A 17,124-nucleotide genomic window follows, 5' to 3' on the forward strand; every position below is an offset into this window, starting at 1 on the left:
ATTGGAAGGACTGATGTTGAAGCTGAAACTCCAATACTTTGGCCACCTGATGTGGAGAGCTGACTCACTGGAAAAGACCCTGAAGCTGGGAAAGATTGAAGGCGGGAGGAGAAGGGGACAACAGAGGATGAGATGATTGGATGGCATCACCGACTCAATGGACATGAATATGAGTAAGCTCCGGGAGCTGGTGATGGACAGCGAAGGCTGGTGTGCTGCAGTTCATGGAGTCACAAAGAGCTGGACACCACTGAGCGACTGAACTGAACTGAGCTGAGGAAGTACTAGGGCTTCCCTGGTGGCTGCTATGGTAAAGAATCTGCCCGCAGTGCAGAAGACTTAAGAAACATGGGTTCTATCCCTGGGTTGAGACGATCCCCTGCAGAAGGAAATGGCTACCTATTCCAGTATTCTTGCCTGGAGAATCCCATGGACAGAGGAACCTAGTGGGCTACGGCGGGTCCATGGGGTCGCAAGGAGTTGGACACACCTGAGTGACTAAGTCTTAGGAAGTACTGAAAGGAACCCCCACCAGTGGGCAAAGTACAGAAAGGTGCCCCCTGCTCCAGGCTGACGCAGCCCCCGTGCTCAGACACACAGAGTGGGGACAGGCTGGATTTCAGCCACACTTGCCCCTTGGCCTCACACCCTTGCGCAGTGCACACCACACACAACTGTGTTCAGGCAGCTACCTTGCCGATCAGGCTCCCTGGGACACTCTCACTGTGAGAGTGACTCAATCCCAGTAACCCCCCAAACAGCCTTCCAACCAGCAGACTTTCTGTCCCTCATTTTCTGCAGCCTGGCTGCAACTAACGGAGAGGAGTGAGGTCTCTAGGGCGCACAGGAGGCACTCATTTTCAGGGTGACCATTGAGAATGGGTGCCTCCATGAACTCTGTGCCCCAGGTACCTTGCCAGCCTCCCCTAGTCCTGACTCTGCCCCACATGATTCCCGCAGACATCAGTGGTGGTGTTTTAAAGGAAGGTGCCTGGAGACTACCTCAGACTCCCTGAGGTCAGCTTCTTAGTGGTGGGGAGTGACACCCAGGAGTCATGGAGGGGCTGAACCTGGAAGGGGAGGCACAGTTTGATTAACATCTTACTCATGCCATGGCTTAGCTTCTATTTACGGCAATCAAGAAGTTTTTCACTTATTAATACAGTTTCCTTGAAAATAAATTATTTAAGATGGCATAGGGTGGAAGGACCATGGTCCAGAGAATGGGTGCCAGGAGAAGCTCTGTGCCAGGAACCCCAGATTCACCTGGGGAGATAGGGAAGGAAGGAGAGGGCCAGGTAGTCAAACCCCTTGCTTGTCATCTGAGGGCTTTGTAGGAGAGCTGTGTGCGGGAGGGTGAGGAGAGAGGAGGACGCTGGTTTGGCTCCTGAGGCATGGGTGACACAGCAGCCCCAGGCCAGGGTGGCTGAGCTGATGCATGTAGGAGAGAGGGTGGTCTCCACCCAGGAGGGCCACCAGCACCTCCCACTGTTGCCCTGGAGACAAGGAGCCTGACACCCAGATGCTCCGAAGACAAGGACTCTGGCCACCGGGAGTCCAGCGATGACATGTCCAGGGCAGGGTCCTTCCGGCAGGAGGAAACCAGGATTAAACCACCCCACCTCCCAGATCCGTGAAACCCTGGACTGTTTCCCAAACCACCCAAACATTCAAAACCACTTTCCCTCCTGCCGGTCCTAACAGTTCTTTGGTGTCTTCTCAAAACTCATCTTTACTTAAATAATTTATTTTCAAGGAAACTGTATTAATAAATGAAAACCTTCTTGATTGCCATAAATAGAAGCTAAGCCATGGAATGAGTAAGATGTTAATCAAGCTGTGTCCTGACGGGTTCCCTGGTGTCCCCAGGGTTCTGGATTTGAAGGCCAGTCTCTATGCTCAAGGAGGGGGTTCCCAGGTGGCGCGGTGGTAGAGAATCCGCCTGCCAATGCAGGAGACATGGGTTCGATTCCTGGGTCAGCAAGATCCCCTAGAGTAGGAAATGGCAATCCATTCCAGTATTCTTGCTTGGAAAATTCCATGGACAGAGGAGCCTGGCGGGCTACAGACCATGGGGTCGCAGAGAGTCAGACACTATTGAGCATGCACGCACTCTGTGTTCAAAGGGAGGGCAGTGGAGGTCAGAAAAGTGTTAAAGATGGAATGCACCCACCCAAGACTCTCCTTCCTCCTCAGAAATGGAATCACTTTCTCCCTCCGTGAGGCCATATTTCATGTGCCCACATACCCCATCTCGCGCGTGTGTCCCCTCCTTGTGATAAACTGTCCCCAGGAGTCCTGAATATAAGACAGCAAGAGTGACCTCTTGTAGTTGGGGTGGGGGGAGCTGAGGTCCCTGGCTCTGGGGACAGGCTGGGCCCGGCGCTGTACCCCCAGTCTCAGCCAGGCTACTAATGTCTCAGATGAGTCTTAGACAAGCTGATGTTGATGGCCTTTAACCTCAGCATGTGGTGTAGGAGCTGGCATGGCACACAGTAGGTGCTCAATAAATGCACAAATACAGAGCCCTTGGAATAGAGGATGGCTCCAACCTCAGTGAGCGGGTGGGGCCAACTGCAGCCCTGTGGGCTGGTTCGTCACGGGTCCAATCTCATCCCTGCCATGGTGGGCCCACCTCTGCAGGCCTGAAGGGAGACACAGTGCCAGAGAGAGCGCGCTGGGCCGAGGGGCACAGGCGAAGGGAAGCCAGCGGGTTTGGTGCTGTGGTTTTGTGGCGGCAACTGTCTCTCATGACTAGAGCAATGATAAAAACAGGAAGTACTGAGCGACCAGGCCCTTCTCCGCCTGACTTCAGCCTTCCCTGACCCCACCAGCCCGCTGGCCCCTCCATATCCCTGTACAACAGGCTGGTCACTTGTCCGGTGGGAGGGGCTCCGAGAAGGCCCAGGATCTCTCAGCGCTTGCCCGCCCTCTGACCCGCCTCCATCGCCGGTGGTCGGGGTTGGGGGCACTGGGCTGGCTGTGGGGTGCCTGGAGGCTTCGCTGGGGGTCGGGGTGTTGGGGCACTGGGCCAGCTGTGGGGTGCCTGGAGGCTTGGTCCAGCTCTGCTGCCACGTCAGCCTGTGGCAAGGCTTCCTTCTGTGGACCAGCTTCCTTATGACAAATAGAAGGGTCTGGAAGGCTGCCTGACGGTGCTTCCCTCCCAGGCAGGCACCCCTCCAGGATGCTGGGGGCAGCGGGCGAAGGGCCCGGGCAGACTGGAGATGGGAAGCAGCCCCTGCCACAGGAGCTGGTGTATGAACAGCTCCAGGACCAAGCTGTGTGTGCACATGTGCACACACACACGTGCACATGCACACACACGCACACGTGTGCATAAGCTGTGCATGCACACACATGCACACATGTGTGCACAAGCTATGTGCACACACATGCACACACAGGGCATGAGCACAGCTTTGTGAGTGAGAGCAGTTTCTACACCTGATCCTACCTGCCTGGAGCAGGGGCCACCGAGAGGAACAAAAATAGCCGGGCTCCGGGCTCCACCACGGCTTTGAAGGATTCCTGGGGGAGGGGAGACAGGCCAGTCCACAGAAACGACAGCGCAAAGATAAGGATTACAAGGGTGGGGCTCACAGTTTGGGGTGGGGGTGAAGAACGCAACTCTGTAGGGGGACGGGGGTACTTCTATCCTTCACTTATTATTATGATTAGTTACTTATTTGCATGTTTTATACTATTTTATTTTACATTATTCATATTATTTGTTTTATATTATTTCATTTTATATTATTGTTTTTATATTTCATTTTTTATGTATAATTCACATGGCATAAACTTCATTTTCGAGTGGGTTGCAGTACAGTCACATTGTTATGCAACCACCTCCACTGTCTAATTCCAGAACATTCCCAACAGCCCAAAATGAAACCTTGCACCCATTGGCAGTCGCTCCTAATTCCTTCCTACCCCCAGCCCCTGGCAACCACTAGACTACTTTCGGTCTCTATGAATCTGCCTATTCTGGACACTTCATATCAATAGAATCATATACTATAAGACCTTTTATAACTGTCTTTTTCACTTAGCCTAAGTGTTTTTTGTTTGTTGTTAGGGTTTTTTTTGGTGGGGGGGTGGGGGGGGGCATGCCACACAGCATGTGGGATCTTAGTTCCCGACCAGGGACTGAAACTGTGCCCCTTGCAGTGGGAGCATGGAGTATTCCCTGGACCGCCAGGGAAGTCCCTAGCCTTAGGTGTTTTGTTTTGTTTTGTTTTTAGCCTAAGTGTTTTTAAGGTTCCTCCGTGTTGTAACGCGTATCAGGACTTCATTCCTTTTTACGACTGAATAGCATCCCATTGTAGATGCTTGCTTATCCATCCATCTGTTGATGGACAGGTGGGCTCTTTCCACTATTTGGCTATTATAACCCATCACTTACCGAGTTCTGTCTCCATCCTGTTCTAACAATTCCGCAGTATCATGTCAGGTAGCCCCTCTCACCAGTGATCTAAGTACTGTTGTTCTCTTTATGCAAGTGGGGAAAGAGATAGGTTGATGGGTTTGCCTCAGTGAGGAGCACTTTATTGCCTGAATAAAACTTTGCAGCGTCCTCTGCTTTCTGGGCACAGGGAACAGCAGCAGTTGGGTTGGCGGCTGCTCCCTCAGCCACGTGCCTGAGTGCCTACCAGAAGGAGAGTCCCAGCCGAGCCATGATGCACACGCAGAGTGACCGAAAGCAGGCTCTGTAGTTCTAAGCTGTGGGATGTTTGTTACTGCCCTGACATGGTCCTCCCGTGGCCTGAGACCATGCAGCCTCAGTGCACAGAAGCACGGCCCAGGCTCGCACAGGCACACACACACAGCTTGGGTGTATTTTCGAAGCAAATAGGTATGCACCCAACTGGATAAAAACCAAGATCAAGTTGTACTGCTTGAGTTCCCGAGGGCTCTGCAGGTACACTTTGGGAGCTGATTTTCATGAAAGAGCTGCACATGACTGAAACTTAAGCTGGTGGAGGCTCTCTTGGGGATTAGCCTCGGCCTTAAGGTTGCTTCCAGATGCCCCTCATGCTCCTTGAGAACACTCACTCACCTCAGCAGATAACCAGAGCCAACAAGTATTTATCGAGAATTTATCAGCTGCTGCGCTGAGCAATTTTCCACACATTTTTCTCCCCCTAACCTGTGGGATGGATATTTTTATCATCCCCATTTTCCAGGGGAGGAGACCAAAGCTCAGAGAGGTAGAAAAACTTGTCCAAGATCCCAAAACAAGCAGGTGGAAGAGGTAGAATTTGAACCGAGGTCTGCTTACCTCTATAGAGTTCATGTTCAACTCGAAGTTCTTCTTGATAGCCCATAACAAATTCAGCATCAACCAGGGTCTTGTGCTGGAGTTTATGGTCAGGCTTTCTTTATGAGTAACAGCATGGTGTGTAGACATCCCAGGGTTAAAAGTCAGGAGCTCTGGGTTTGAGTTTCAGATCCAGCTCTAACTTATTCCATGGCTTAGGGCAAATTCCCACTCCTGCTATCTGGGCCTCAGTGTCCACATCCATGAAATGGGACCTTTGGACTAGATCAGTGGTACCAATGTTAGTTGCACCTCTGGACTACCTAATGGTCTGGTTAAAAATACTGATTGCTGGGCTCTTTCCCAGACCTATAATATCAGGCCTGGGAACCCTGAATCTACAGGTGATTCACACCTGAAGCAAGCATTGGGAAACTTGCTTCTAGGGCCCTTCCACAGCTCAGCCTCTGTGAGTCTGTGGAGTCAGAGAAGACCAACCCAGTAACCATGCCTGCCAGTCTGAGTCAAAGACCAAAGAAAACAATTCTGCACAGTATGTTCTGGGAGAATCTAGAAAAGAAAGAAGTTGGTTGGACTGTGGAAGTTGGGGAAGTAGAAGCAGAAGCTGGCTGGATTTTGTTTTCATGGTTTCATTTTCTCCTTGGAAGAAAATCACATTTCCAGTTAAGCCATGCTTCGTGGGCCCCTTGCAGTCCAGAGGGACAGTTCTGGCCAACAAAATGTGTAGAAATGATAAGCACCAGTTCCACGGCTGGCCATAAAACTCCTGTGGGATCCTTTCTGCTCTCTCCCTGTTCTGTGGCGAATTTGGACACAAAGTGTTGATGATGGTAGTGTTTTAAAATGGAAGGAATCTGGGTTCCAGGCTGAGAAGAACCTCTCCTGGCCTATAGGACAAAGGGGCAATACGTTTAGATTGTGTAAAATTAGTGATTTATACACTAAAATTACACACTAAGATTATGGGGCTGTTTGTTATAGTAGCTAATGGTACTTATTCCAACTAATACAAACTAGAGGAAGTGGGACCAGAGCAGGCTCTTAAAAGATGAATAAGATTTGGCAACACGGAGAGAAAGAAAAAGGCAATCCCAAGGGAAGGATAGTAGGAACAGAGAGGTGGGAGCTAGAACAGGTGTGATGTGTTTGTACCCTTGAGAGGAATTCAGTTTGCTCAGTACTGAGAGCTATGCTGGTTGGAGATGAGACCAAAAATATTCCAACAGTGATGTGCTGGAGCTAGCTCATACCAGCTTTTAAGAGCCAATTGTTAGCATCTTTTCCCAACTTTGTGTTCAGTGACAGACATCACTTTGGTAGCTTGAAATTGGGCATGGTGGGTGTATTTATACCATGGCAACCAGTAAACACTGTAAGTCAGGGCTTTTTTCTCCCGTGTTTAAACATTTAGCAGCACACTGCTGGCTGCAACCCACATACAAAAGAGTCCTGCCAATTTGAGAGGGAGTGGAAAGACCAAAGACCCTACAGCCCATTCTAATCCTTACTTCGCTCCTTCTGAGCTGTGTGCTCTTGGGCAAGTGAACATTACCTCCCTGAGCCTCATATACCTCATCTGCAAAATGGGGCTAATAATAGAACCTCCCTTATATGGCTGAGGGATAAATAAATGAGATGGTGCATGTGGAACTCTGTCTACATCTCATCAGCATCACCATTCCCAGGCATATGACAGCCTCCGATGTAAGTACCTGCAACTCTCCCAGGACTCTCTCTGCCCAGAGGGCCTGCTCGGCCCCCTCACAGGGTGGTCTGGAAGTGCTTGAAAGCAATGAAGTGTCTTAGGGAGCAATCCTCAACCAAAGGTGGATGAGAGCTGGTGGAAAATAACCCAGTTCCTCACCTCTCGATTAGGACAAATCTGAGGTCCATACTGCCCTGTCTTGCAGAAGTCTCTAGAAGGGCTAATCCCTTGTAGCCGGTTCCCCCGTAGCCTGCCGATTAGCACAGCCTGAATTGGATTCTCCCTTCCCTACCTCTCTTCCCTGCTTCCCCACCAGAGCATCACTGCCCAAGAAGTTCCAAGGGAACCTCCCTCATCCTTGACTCAGGGTCTGCTTCTAGGGGGACCCAACCCAGAGAGCAGCCAAAGATGATCAATAACCAGAATCATTTTATGTGTGCACGGAGATTCACAAAGCAAGAACACATCTGCTACTGGCTTAGGCCCACGGCAACCCCGGGGATTATCCGCTGCATTTTGTAGATGGAGAAAGTGAGGGTCTGAGAATAGCAATGATTTGCTCCAGGTCATCCCACCAACAGGAAGAAGGGCTAAAACTGGGGGATCCAAATCCCAGGTTTTCAGCTTTGAGCTGCTCTGGGCTCCTGGAGAGCCCTGAACAGGCTGGGAGGGTGGTCTCCACCCCTCCGACTTCTCTCCCCTGACGGATGAGGCTGACTCCGGCCCCTGTTGTGGGCCTGGGACAGTGGAGGGCAACTGGGCTGGAGGTAGGAATAGCTGGTTATTAAATCCATCTATCATCCAGCAGGTTTGACCCCATTCTGTCCTGGGAAAGCCGGGCTTTGCCTGCGGGTGGCCGGAAGGGGAGGGCGGGGAGGGAGGCTGACCCAGCAGGAAGGGGTAGGTGGGGGCCATGAAGTCCAGAGAGTAACCAGGGCAGGGTGAGGTTAGAGGCAGCTCCTGGCTGTCTGTGTCCCCACGGTGTGAGGACAGCCAGGGCCCTGGGGACAGCCAGGGCCATTATGACGCAGTGACCTAAAGAGGTCCTGCCCATGCGCCCATCACTGCCTGAGCCGTGTTCGTTCTGAACCCCCCAGACCTGGTACCCGAGCTCCAGGAGACAGGGGTCAGGGGCAGTACAGCAGCTATGACATAGAACCCGGATGCGCCTATGACTGCCCACCGTCTAATGAGTACCAACCATGTGCCATGCACTAATAAGCTTGGGTACTCAATCCATGCTTCATTTCACCATCCTCAGGCTGTACAGGGAGTGGTTTTAGGAGCTCGAGTTCAGACTCAAGACTGACAGACGTAGCTCGCCATCCAGGCCTCCCTCCTCGGGTGCTCTGTGTGCCTCAGTGAGCTGTTTCACCTTGCTAACCTCAGTTTCCACATCTGTAAAACGGGCTTAACGATAGCAACCATCTCATGGGAGGAACATAGTGAAGATCCACTGCAAGATCACTTGCAACTTGCTCAACTCAGGGCCGGTCCACAGGGCACAGCGGCAGGATGATGTCAGACCTATTACGTGCAGGCGCCATGCTAGGCACTTTCCATGGGTTATCTTGCTTAAACTTCACAACCACCCCGAAGGGAAGGGACTACTGGTAGCCCCCTCTCTTGTAGGTAGGGAAGCCAAAGCTCAGAGGGGTGAAGACCCAGGCCCAAGCTCACCATAGCTGCTGGCAGTGGAGGCGGGGATCTGAATCCAGGTGCTCTCTCTGCCTTGGAGGCCTGATCAGCCAAAAACTCCCTGGCCTTCCCCATCACCCTCCACCCCACACGTGAGCTTAACAACCCACTGGCTCATCTATCTGTTTGATCTTTTTCTTTTTTTCAAGCTGGATTTTAGATTATTTATTTATTATTTTTGGTTTTGGTTGTTGCACGTGGGCCTTAAAGTGGGGGCTACTTGCAGCAAATGGGGGTTACTCTCTAGTTGCAGTGCGCGGGCTTCTCACGGTGGTACCTTCTCTTGCTGTGAAGCATGGGCTCTACAGCACGCAGGTCTCAGTCGTTGTGACACATGGGCCTTGTTGCCCCGCAGCACGTGGGAGCTTCCTGGACCAGGGGTTGAACCTGTGTCCCTTGCATTGGCAAGTGGACTCTGCACCACTGGACCACCGAGGAAGTCCCATCTGTTTGCTCTTGGAAGAGATACTGCTGAGTGAAGGGTGACTGGAGGCCCAGGGCGGGCAAGGCACCTGCCGGGAGCCGCAGGCAAGATGATGCTAGAGCCGGGACTAAACCCAGGGCGCCCTGCGGGACCCGGATGTCCAGGGCCAGGCCCCCTGCGGGACTCGGATGTCGTTGCCACTCGGGCCTCTCCTCTGCTCTGCCCTGCCCCTGCTCACCCTCTCTTGGTGAAGGAGAGCTCCCGGGCTCCCCAGGCCACTGGGGTGTGCCACTGACGCCCCAATCTTTTCTTTTCCACTGAGAGGTGATTTGCCCAGAACATGTTGAACACTTTAAAAATTTGGTCAGATTGTAACCATTTGGGTTACCATGGTGACCTCATTTTGAATTCACTTCCCAAGGGGGAGTTGGTAATAATTAACACAGCTCTTAGTGCTGGCTGCCCGCCCAGTGAGCATGGGGAGGATCAGAGAGTCCCCTGGGACCAACTTCCCCAGGGGAAGCAGGGCTTCCTCCCTCCTCTGAGCAGGGTCCTGGGGCTCCCCGAGGAGGCAGGGGAAGGGAGAGGACGCCTCCACCCTGCCCCGACTTTTGCACCCCCAACAGCCATGTTGTTGGGGCTGAACTAGATTGGGGAGCTCCCTTTTATGGATGGGGAATATGAGGTTCAAATGAGTAAGTGACTTATACAGGGCCACAGGACAAGATCCAGGCAGCATCTCCATTGGGCCAGAAGGTGGGTTTCCTGGGCTTCGGGACAGGGCTTTGGGGATTGCCAAGGTTGGGGGAAGCCCAGGTCTGAAAGCTCTTCCTTTCTTAAGTGCCTGCAAGAGCTAGGGAGGAGGAGCTGGCTGGCTTGTCTGCTGGGAAACTGGAGTAGGCATGGCTCAGGAAAAAGCTGGGAACTTGGGAACATCAACTATAGAAGCTGGGTTTTAGTAAAGGGTGGGGAGAAGGGGAGTTGGGGGAATGGCTGTGATTATCTCTGGTCACACTCCCAAATCGAGCCTGCTGTCTTGCTGCCTTGTTCATCTCAAGCAAAAAAGAACAACCCAACAAAGCCCGTGACCTGAGCACGCTGCCATCAGCGGGCGCTGCAATGGGGCTGTTCCCATCAGAGAGGGAACCACTAAAATACAAAATTTCATGCATTTTTCAAAAGAGACAAAAGCCTAAAGAATTAGATTTATACATTATTTCACACAGTTTTTAAAAACTGAGATAGTATTTTAGAAGAAAGATGCCTGTGATATAAGCTGGCAAGTCCTTCCCTGGCTCTTAATTGTATCTATCTTCCAGCTCTAAACTTTGGGTTCTTTGGTAGTCTGATGCTGGGAAAGATTGAAGGCGGGAGGAGTAGGGGATGACAGATGTTGAGATGGTTGGATGGCATCACTGACTCAATGGACATGAGTTTAAGTAAATTCCGGGAGTGGGTGACGGATAGGGAGGCCTGGCGTGCTGCAATCCATGGGGTCACAAAGAGTCGGACACGACTGAGCGACTGAACTGAACTGAACTGGAAATCTAACTTCATTTTCTGTCTGGTTCATGACTGGAGCCTATCCTAAATGTTTTCAAGCCAACTCAGCATGCTGGAAAGAGCAGGGGATATGGATTCAGTGCCATCTCTCACCTCAATTAGTCAAGTTTTGGAGGTAGCTTCTGATTACCCCAGGTCACCCCGCATCTGTACAGTAGACTTTCCAAATGCCCTGACATTTCCCCCGCTGGGTTTTAACTCTGCCTGCCTGCCACACCAGAAGGTTAATTCCTCCAGACACAGACTTTGGCCCATTCATGTCTGTAACTGCCCCAGATCTTAACAAAAATGCCTGGCACATGGATGATGTGAATGTTGAATGAACAGATGAATTCCCATTTCACAGATGAGAAAACTGAAGATCCTAGAGGGAAATGATAATACTAATCTTAAGAGTAGCTGACATTTGTAATGTACCTGCTAGCACTTCCCAGGTGGTGCTAGTGATAAACAGTCTGCCTGCCAATAAAGGGATGTAAGAAATGCAGGTTCCATCCCTGGGTCAGGAAGGTCCCCTGGAGAAGGAAATGGCAACCCACTCCAGTATTCTTGCCTGGAAAATCCCATGGACAGAGGAGTCTGGTGAGCTACAGTCCATGGGGCCACAAAGAGTCAGACAGGACTGAGTGACTGAGAGCACCCACATGTATCTACTGTGTGCCATATATATTAAATTCGTTTAGTTCCCACAATAATTCTAGGAAGTAGATACTATTATTACACTCATTATACAGATTAGGGAGCTGAGCCTGGAAACATTTGGGATGGGAGAACAACTGAAGGAGAGATTAAAAAAAAAAAAAGTCCAGTTCAGCAGTTCATTTGGGAAGAGGGAGCTGAGGGCAGGCATCATCCATCCATCCATTCATTTATTCAGGAAAAGTGTATTATTGCCAGCTGCCTGGTATTCTAGGGGATCCCTAGGGCATGGTGGGCCCTATGGTCTGTGGGCGAGCGCTGCCTGGTCTCCCTTTTTCACAATCAGCCTGTGAGTGGGGTTCTTCACCCAGCGCCTCCTGGACAACCCATGTCAGGCCACCTTGAAGGCCACATCCTCATTCTGCCTGGCAGTTTGGGTGGGAGAGGAGGGACACCCTCTTGAGGAAGGCAAATGAGGTCTCCTTGCATCTCATTGGTCCTCAGGGGGTTGAGGTTTTTCCTGAGCCAATCAGGGTGTCTGACTCCACCCCCAAAAGAGAGTGTCATCAATTCCAGCCAAGTCCAAGTTAGGAAGGTGAGAGCACTGGACCCGCTAAAGAAAAAAGCAGGGTTGGGTGGAAAAAGGTGAGGTGCCCTGACATGGCTACACTTGCTGCTGTTGCCTGAAGTTGAGAGGGCACAGACAAACCCCAACCTCACCGGAGGAGCTGCTGGCCACCCCCCACCCCCCAAATCAAGGAGGTCAGCCTCCTCGCCACCCTTGCTCTGGCTGACTGCGAGCTTGGACAGGGCCTGTCTGCTCACCCACACAGAGCCCTGGGCCTGACCCGGGCAGGGCCCATGAAAGCGCTTGCCCACTAGACCTTCTTTGACTCTGTGTGATGTCTCGACTGGGCTGAATTCCTGTCTCTCTCTCTCTCTCTGCAAACCCCAGCCACAAAGCCCCTCCCTCAAAGCCTCACTCACTGTTGGTGGAAATGTAAGTTGGTCCAGCCACTATGGAGAACGTCATGGAGGTCCCTCAAAAAACTAAAAATAGAGTTGTCTATGATCCAGCAATACCACTCTTGGGCATATATCCCAAGAACACTGTCATTTGAAATGATTTATGCACCCCTAGGTTCACAAGGCAATGGCACCCCACTCCAGTACTCTTGCCTGGAAAATCCCATGGACGGAGGAGCCTGGTGGGCTGCAGTCCATGGGGTCGCGAAGAGTCGGACACGACTGAGCAACTTCACTTTCACTTTTCACTTTCATGCATTGGAGAAGGAAATGGCAACCCACTCCAGTGTTCTTGCCTGAGAACCCCAGGGACGGGGGAGCCTGGTGGGCTGCCGTTTATGGGGTCGCACAGAGTTGGACACAACTGAAGCGACTTAGCAGCAGCAGCAGGTTCATAGCAGCGCTATTGACAATAAGCAAGGCATGGAAGCCACCTAAATGTCAATGGATAGATGAATGGATAAAAAGGATGCGAACATATATACAATGGAATACTACTCAGCCATAAAAAGAATGAAATCATGCCATTTGCAGCAACGTGGGTGGACCTGGAGGTTATCATGCTAAGCGAAGTAAGGAAGAGAAAGACAAATACCGTATAATGTACACGTGGAATCTAAAATATGACACAAATGAACTTATCTACAAAACAGAAAAAGGCTCACAGGCACAGAGAACAGACTTGCAGTTGCCAAGGGGGAGGGGGGAGGGGAGGGATGGATCCGGAGTCTGGGATTAGCAGATGCAATCTTCTTATCCTTTATATATAGAACGGATAAACGAGGTCCTCCTGTACAGCACAGGGAACTATATTCAGTATCCCGCGATAAGCCGTCATGGGGGAAAGAGCCCTCCCTCTAACTGCTAGAGGAATCCCAGGCTGCAGGAGACGTGTGTCTCAGGGAGGCTCGTCTTGGGCAGGCCAAAAAGTTTGTTCGGTTTTCAGTAAAACTAGAAGGCACTTTTTTTTCCATTTTCACCAAGAACTTTATTGAACACCTTATTCATTAACCAGATGAAACTTTTGGCCAACCCAATAGACGTGAGGCGGCCAGAGGCTTCATTCCCTGCCTGTGTGACGTTGCCTCTCTGAGCCTGAGTTTCCTCACCTGTGAGTACAACAACCAACCTCTCGGGGTTGTTGGAACACATAAGGGTAGGTGGCCCCAGGGCCCATAGGAGGGGAGCGCTCAGAGAGACTTTTCTCCTGTTTCCTGGGGCGGGAGGGCAGGGGTAAGGGAATGCAGAATACGGATGGCTCACAGTCCGATTCCAGTGCTCATTCTCTCATCCGGCAGACATTTATGCAGCATTTTCTACTACGTGCCAGGCATGCTACTGAGCGCCAGGGATACAGCAGTCAGCCAAACAGACAAAAATCCCTGGCTTCATGGAAGCGACATTTTCCATCAGGGGAGACAGACAAGCCACAAGATAAATAGAAACTTTTAAATGTGAAAGATAGTAATTAACACTGAGAAGAAGAAAGCAGAGAAGAGGCAGAGAGACTATTTGGTTTTAGCCGGTCAGAATGAATCAGACATTTGAAAAAGAAGGAATAAAACTGTCACGGCCAAGAGGAGCCTAAGAGATATGATGACTGAATGTAACGCAGTGTCCTCATGGGGTCCTCAAACAGAAAAGGGACGTTAGGTAAAAACTGAGGAAACCTGAATGAAGTGTGGAGTCTAGTAAATAACAGTGTATCAATATTGGTTCATTAATTATAACAAAGGTACCAAGTTAACTTAAGATGCTAATAATACGGGGAAGTTGGGTGATGAGTACAGGAATTTCTGTACTATCTTATCATTTTTTTCTGAAATTGATTTACACCTAAAACTGTTTTAAAATAAAATGCTTATCAACAGTGAGGGAGACAGCAAGTGCAAAGGCCCTGAGGCAGGAGCATGCCTGGCAGGATTAGCAATTCCTGGCACTGCCTGATGGAGATTGGGAGGAGAGGCGATCAGAGATAGGTGGAAAATGAATTGTGTACAGGCTGGCAGGACATTATGAGGACTCTTTTCTTTGCTCCAAGGATTATGTAGATTCACTGGAAGTCTGACATCACCTGATTTGTGGTCTAACAGCAGCTCTCTGGTTGCTTTGTTGGAACCAGACCGTGTGAGGCAAGGGCTGAAGCAGGAAGGCCAGTGAGGAGGTTCCTGCAGATGTCCAGGTGACAGAGGATGGTCGGTCAGACCAGAATGGTAGCAGTGGAGGAGGGGAGAACGGGTCAAGTTCTGGAAATATGTTGTATTTCCAGGGGTAGAGCTGACCGGATCTGCAGACGGATGAGACATGCAGCGTGAGAGAAGAGGAGGATCCAGGGGCCGCCCGAGCCGCTGGAAGGATGCAGGAAGACAGGTTTGGGAGGCAATTAGGTTCTCAGTTTAAAAAGACTGAGTCAGAGGGCCCGTAAGACACCCCAGAGGAGTTGTCAAGTGGCATCTGGAAATTCAAGTCTGGAGTTGAGGAGCGAGACCTAAACTGAAGACTATGAACGTGGGAGTCAGCAGCAAAGAAAGAAAATTGCAAATTCTCAAAGCTGGGGAGGCCAGATCCCCTCGGGGGAGGGAGGGTGAATGCTGAGGTGTGGAGACACACACACACACACACACACACACACGATGTATGAGCACGGCCGTTTAAATGAGCTTATATAAAGCAATTATCCTTCAGTAAAAAAAAAAATTAATTAATTAAAAAAAAGAGCTTAGAGGGACTTCTCTAGTGGTCCAGTGGTTAAGATTCTGTGCTCCCAATGCAGGGGGCACAAGTTGGATCCCTGGTCAGGGGACTAGATCCCACATGCTGCGACTCAGACCCGACACAGCCAAGTAAAATTTAAAAAAAATACTTATAATAATAAATAAATGAGTTTATAGGCTTCCATGCTTTAGCTCATATCATCCTGGCAACAAACTCTCCAGCCCACTTCTTGTGTGTTCCTCCTAAAACAGCCGAGAGGATTAGTGACTTGATGGGCGAGGTGAAGTGCAGATAAGCCCAGTGCCTGGCCGGTGCTGATTCACTGAGTTCTCACAGCACCAGTGTGACCTGGGGACCGTTTTCATCATCCCCATCTGACAGATGAGGAAAGTGAGGCACACAGAGTTTAGGGGACTTGGTGCAAGCTCTGTCTGACAGTGAAAACCATCCTGGGAGGTGGGGGTCCTATTTCTCTCTGCCTTCCCAAGGGGTTCAGTTGATTCCGAGTCAGGGCTGATCAGTGGGCAGACAGACAGGGCCTCCCCGACAAAGGCCCAGGGTATCTGCTACAGTTCACGGGGGTCGCAGAGAGAGGGAGCGCAGCGTAACTGCTGCACCGCCTGCCACGAGCGCCGCCTGCTGGGCGGATTCCTCTGGTTCTCAGGACACTTTTGGCTTCTGGTGCAGCTGCTGGAACGACAACGCTCTCAGGACAGTGAGCACGTCAAGTTGTCAGTTTCCCCGGGGGCCCAGCTTTATAGATGCCTGGGAAGCTGTAACATGTGCTCTCAAAGCTACTTTTGATGTTTCAGAAAGGCTGCACAGGTGACTTGAAAGGTAGAATTCTCTGGCTTTTCAGCTCCATTGGCCCTGCAGTGGATCAGTTCTCTGAGCAGTTACCTCCTGGACTGATATGATATTGGCACCATGCCATGCCGGGCCAAGTCACTTCAGTTATGTTCGACTCTGTGCGACCCCATGGACTGTAGCCCCCACCAGGCTCCTGTGTCCATGGGATTCTCCAGGCAAGAATACTGGCATGGGCTGCCATGCCCTCCTCCAGGGCATCTTCCCGACCCAGGGATTGAACCTGAGTCTCCTTCGTCTCCTGCATTGGCAGGCAGACTCTTTACTACTGAGCCACCTGGGAAGCCCTGGACAGCTGTCTGGCCAGCTAAAAGCCCCTTCGGTCCTGGCCCAACCCCAGACCCACAAATGCCCCTAAGACCTGTCTGAGGCCCCAGGCCCCAGCCATTACCCTCTAGTTCTCAGCCCTGGTTGTACATCAGAAACCCCTGTGGAGTTAAAACAAAACAAAGCCCAGGTTCCTCCCAGCCTGGTGAGATCCGGCTCTTTGGGGGTGGGCTCTGGGGATGAGCATTTTTAAGAGCTCCCCCGGTGGTTCTAACAAGTGAGGGACTGACTCTTGAGGCCTGCTTCCCACCACCCCCTGCCGCCAGACGCTGCAGTGCCTGGAGAGGAACGCCAGCCCCCCGGGACGCCAGATCTGCAGATTTTCGAAAAAAACAAACAAAAATCTGGATAGTGTGAAATCTCTCAATTCTCAAATGTTGAGTTGTTTTGGCTTTTAATTCCACTGAAAGTGTGTTTTAAAAAACATTTTATTATAAAAGTAATATTAGGTTTATTGTGGAAAATTGGGAATATATATAGTGAGATACAAAGAAGAAAGGGCTTCCCAGGCAGGACCGTGGTAAAGAACCCCCCCTCTGCCAGGGCAGGAGACATGAGAGATGTGGGCTCAATCCCTGGATTAGGAAGATTCCCCTGGAGAAGGGAATGGCTACCCACTCCAGTATTATTGCCTGGGAAATCCCATGGACAGAGGACCCTGGCAGGCTATGGTCCATGGGTCGCAAAGAGTCAGACAAGACTGAAGCAACTTAACACACACACATAAAGATGAAAATGAAATTCACTTATAATCTTAAGTGCCTCTTAGGTTCTGAATAGGCAGTGATTCAGAACATTCTGAGAGTCCCTATGTCAGTGTGCTAGGGGAACGGGGGCCCCCAGAAGTCTTTTCCTATGGAAACGGAGTTCCATTTCTTG

The sequence above is a fragment of the Bubalus kerabau genome, chromosome 3 (assembly GCF_029407905.1).
Source record: "Bubalus kerabau isolate K-KA32 ecotype Philippines breed swamp buffalo chromosome 3, PCC_UOA_SB_1v2, whole genome shotgun sequence".
NCBI lineage: Eukaryota > Metazoa > Chordata > Mammalia > Artiodactyla > Bovidae > Bubalus > Bubalus kerabau.